Below are 5,042 nucleotides of genomic sequence, written 5' to 3'. Positions count from 1 at the left end.
CTGAATGCTCTCTGGTATTGTTCAGGGGGCCGGACCAAATGTGGAGGCGGGCCGGATCCGGCCCGCGGGCCGTAGATGGTTTTTCTGCCCAGCAGTAAAACACCCTCACAGCATGATGCTGCCACCGCCGTGCTTCACAGCTTCCACGGTGTTCTGGTAAACTTCCTGTTCTTTCCTCTAACTGGGAGCGATGAACATCCTGTCCAAACAGGAAACGCCTCCAGAGGTGAACCTCTGTTCCTGACTGGATTCATGAACCGTTTCTGTTTTGCTTCTGGATCGATGGATTCTTCCGTTCTGGCGGCTTTCAGCCCATGTTGGTGCCGGACTGGTTTCACTGGCTGCCTGGTTTTTTAAAGCTTCCCAGTGTGGAAACGAATAAATCTTAAAATTCTTAGCAGTTAATGTGGATAAAACCCTTCTGTTGAATTAAGTTATTGTTAGTTTCGTCTGTTTGAAGCGTCGCTCACAGCAAACTGCTGCTGCTGTTTGGTTTTAGAGAAATGCATGCTTATGAACTCTTCCTGCTGCCTGCAGAGGAATAAACCATTTTTTATTTTTGCATCTTCTTCTGCATCCCAGCTGTTTTTAACACCCTAACCACACAAACCTGCATCAACTGGGAGTTTGTTCTTCGTTCAGGAGTTTATTCTGTTTGCTCAGCTGATCTTCCGTCTGCCGGATTTTTCTGTTGGATGAAGGCAGCCTGTCAGGCTTCCTCTCAGCTTCATGCCGAGACGTTTTCACACCCGTCAACCTCCAAACCATAACTTCACTTATAAATACAAGAATGTTCATCCAATAATTCGGCAGCACAAAGGAGGTGCTTATTTAAATGAACTTTGTTAAACCGTAGCGTTGTTCTTCACTTTGGGATTTATCTCTGAAGCTCCAGTGAGACACGTGGAGGTTTGTGCCTGTTAAAGAACTCGGTGTGGTTCTGAATCGGTTAGAACCGGATCACTAACGCTGCTCAGAACCGAGAGGAGGAAACTTTTTATCTGATCCAGCAGGAGAGAAATTAACTTTCTGCAGCGACGGAGAAAATCCTGGAACCGGCTCTGACTGGACCCGAGCCGTCTGGACCGGTGCCTGGTCCACAGTGACACCGGCCCGGTTCCCACTGACCCGGTTCCCTCCAGTCCAGTCAGGTCCGGTCCGGTCTTGCTGGTTAGTTGTTGTGAGTCTGAACAATTCATGAATAATTAAATTGTAATTTTTATTTTTAATAAAAACTCGTCTCTATTTTGCTTCACTTATTTATGCTGCTGCTGCATTTTTCATGCTGTTTACTAATTTATCTCTTCATTTGCTGTCGGTGCGAACAGCGCCATGGGGGGGGCGGGGCGGGTCGGGCCGGAGCCGCTGGCCGACCCGGTTCCTCTTCCTGCCTCGCTGTGGGGCAACGCGTTGCCCTGCTGGGGTAAAACAGCAGGGCAGTGAGCGTAGCATCCAGACCATCGGGTCGGCCCGTGGTTGCCATGACGCCGCCGGCGCTCCTGCCTCGCCTCGCTCTCCGAATCTGAGCGGCCCGGTTATTGATTTCCCAAAATGTCACATCAAGCCTCGTTAGAAACATTCCTTCCTGGGAGAGACAAACAAATATTGGAGCGGGCCGGGCGGCGACCCGGCCGCGGTTTTAATTTGATGCTGCTGATCCGTTATATTGACTCTGAACGTGTTTACATTTGAGCCGAATCTCCAGGCGTCCTCTGATCTTTACCTGCTGCGTCTCCATCCATCTTTGTCCAGACGGATCAAAGGTCCAGCAGAACCTGATTTTCCTTCCAGCTGTTGGCTCACGGCTCCTCAGGATCTCTGCTACAAAACATCTGGATCTGCAGCATCTAAGCCCAACGGATCGAAACGTTTCACGTTTCCAATGAGCCTCATTAAGGTTTTAATTAGATACCTAAACATTACGATTTACAGCTTCAGGTGTTAAAACTCAGAATTTGCCTCTGGTCCTGATTCTGGTTCTGACAGCCTGTAACTGAGTCAAAGCTGTTATTATAACCCAGATATGAAGGTGAAAGCTTCATTAGACGCTGCAGTTTTTCCCAAGAATTGACAAAAACATCAACAGATGCCTTCATTTGTTTTGTGCAAAAACATTTCAGTGACTCCTGACATCCACCTGTAGGTGGCAGTGTTTCTTATTTACACTAAGGAGTCGCATTAACAGGATCCATTTTCTATCACCCTGGTCCCTTAGTGGGTCGGGAGGAGCTGCTGCCTCTCCAGCTAACGTTCCGGGCGAGAAGCAGGGTCGCCTGGACGGGTCGCCTGGACGGGTCGCCTGGACGGGTCGCCTGGACGGGTCACCTGGACGGGTCGCCTGGACGGGTCACCTGGACGGGTCACCTGGACGGGTCGCCTGGACGGGTCGCCTGTCTGTTGCAGGCATTAACAGAATAATTTACGTATTTAACTAGGTGTTTTTAACCTGACAGAAACATCTGGAGCCCCACGTCATTCTGACGTCTGACCACTAGGTGGAGACGGGCAGACATTTTAATTTTTTTTTTATGTACTAATATAGTTGCATTAGAAGCTAAACCAAAATAAGGTTTTGTTTTGCAATGTCTTTCAAAATAAAACTGAAACATCCTATATAAAATCCCAGCTGAACCTGATCAGCTCTGGTTTAACCTGTTACTGGGTTTAAGCCCCGACTTACTTCGCTACCTGAAATAAAGCAGAGATAAAGACACCAGGAGTATTTAAAGTCACAGCCACGTCGGCTGAGATCTGAGAGAAAAAGCTCAGATTGGTGGCGTTGGTCTGAGAGTGTGCTGATGAGAAACGGCTGAGCAGGAAGTGATGTCACATTGTCTTTTCGCGGCGTGCAGGCTGCTGGCGTCGCGCTGGAAGTTATCCGTTCCTGAACCGCTCCAGCGCAGAGACACTCAGCTCCATCGCTCCGCTCGCGGTTAATTGGTTTTTGGGGTGGAGTGGGAGGCTGGAGGCAGCGCTGCCTGAGGGCCAGTTGATCAGATGAGGAGAGAAACATGCAGGGACAAAAGGTGGAGAAGGAGCGATTCCTCAGGAAACACCTTTTATTCAGGCATGAAACATGTTTACAAAACGCTACATTGTTTCCTATCCATGATGCTGTGGGCCTGGTTTCTCCATCGTTAGTGGATGAAGCTTCTGCAAAAGGAGATTAAAAGCAGATTTTTGTTTAATTTTCTTTGTGATTTTTTCCCCAGAATGAAGAAACTAACATTATTCATTCACAAAGTGATTTAACTGTAGACTGATTATAAACTGTATCAGCCCAGCCGCCGAGCTCACATCCCCTTCTCCCTGTCGGCGGTACAGCGGTGATGTCAGGGACTGAAGGTTGAGCTATAGCCGCGTTTTAACAGTTCGGGTTGAGCCCCACCTCCTTGTCATTAGTCCCGGTCATTAGCCCCAGCCCCCTGGTCATTAGCCCTGCCTCCTTGTCATTAGCGCCGCTCCCGGGTCATTAGCCCCACCTCCTTGTCATTAGTCCCGGTCATTAGCCCCGCCTCTTTGTCATTAGCCTCGGTCATTAGCCCCGCCTCCTTGTCATTAGCGCCGCTCCCGGGTCATTAGCCCCACCTCCTTGTCATTAGTCCCGGTCATTAGCCCCAGCCCCCTGGTCATTAGCCCTGCCTCCTTGTCATTAGCGCCGCTCCCGGGTCATTAGCCCCACCTCCTTGTCATTAGTCCCGGTCATTAGCCCCAGCCCCCTGGTCATTAGCCCCGCCTCCTTGTCATTAGCCCCGCCTCTTTGTCATTAGCCTCGGTCATTAGCCCCGCCCCTGGTCATTAGCCCCGCCTCCTTGTCATTAGTCCCTGTCATTAGCCCCGCCTCCTTATCATTAGCCCCGCCCCCGGCCGCCTTGTTCCGCTGGTGGAAACGTGAAGTTTCCTGGTGAACAGCACCAATGTTTAAAATAATAAACCATGTTGTTCTAGATTAGCTTCTTTACAGTCATTGACGAAGCGATTCAGATTTTGTTTCCATCGAACAGAAAATCGTCTCTGCAGTTCAACGTTCGGATTCTCCAAAATAAAAGCCCTCAGCAGAACCAAACGCTCTGGACGTTTTCCATCCAGAGCAGATCATTAGATGTTCTCATACTGGGAAAGTTTCCTGCTGCTGGATAGAAGAAGAAATGTGGGTCAGAACTTCCCCAGCAATCAGAGATTCTCTTTATCCAGCAACTTATTAATTAACAACAAGCAACATGAAGAGCACAAACCAAACATCTCCAGAATGTAGTAACTACAAAACTACCAGCTTGTCTGTTTTCCTCACTGCTGGTGAATCTGATGCTCAGAACGTAAAATAATTCAGAAATCATGTGATCCGTTTCATCCGTTAGCATCGTGAAGCTTCATGTTTTTAATAATGAAATCATGTTTAATTCAACCAATCAGTGTTTTTCTGGTGGAAACCCAACAGCCCCCAGTTCCTTCAACTGGTTCTGCTGGGCAAGTGGATCCTTTAAAGGTCGGATCTGTTGAACATTTAGTGACTTTAGAGGCGTTTTCTGTCAGGAATCAGGCAGAAAGCAGCGGACTGAGCTGAACCATGAGGTCCAAATGCAAGATGGCCGCCGCGCCGCTCACCGAGCGTTTCCCTCCAGTTTGGCGTTTAAAGCACCCAAGTTCAGCCCTGCAACCCAATCAGATGAAGACCTCAATCCTGTTTAATAATTTATTAAATACATGTATTATTTTTAATGCAATAAAAATAAAGTAAGGAATGAGTTTAATTTAAATTTCTTCCTGACGTCCTGGTAGGAGCCGTGAACCGCGGTTGGTTTAGAAGCTAATTAAAAACGCTGCTTGAACAATAATTGAATAAATGTAAAATGATCAATTAAGCTGTTGGTTTAATTTAAAATCTCAGTGTGGAGCTAAACGTGCGTGTGTGTGCGTGTGTGTGTGTGTGGTGTGTGTGGTGTGGGTGTGTGTGTGGTGTGTGTGTGTGTGTGTGCGTGCGTGTGTGTGTGTGTGTGTGGGGGGGGTGGGGTGTGTGTGGTGGGGGTGGGGGGGGGAGGGGT

This window comes from Poecilia latipinna, unplaced genomic scaffold (genome assembly GCF_001443285.1).
Source record: "Poecilia latipinna isolate Pla-1442-1.1 unplaced genomic scaffold, P_latipinna-1.0 Scaffold1150, whole genome shotgun sequence".
NCBI lineage: Eukaryota > Metazoa > Chordata > Actinopteri > Cyprinodontiformes > Poeciliidae > Poecilia > Poecilia latipinna.
Note: the sequence above shows the minus strand (reverse complement) of the source record.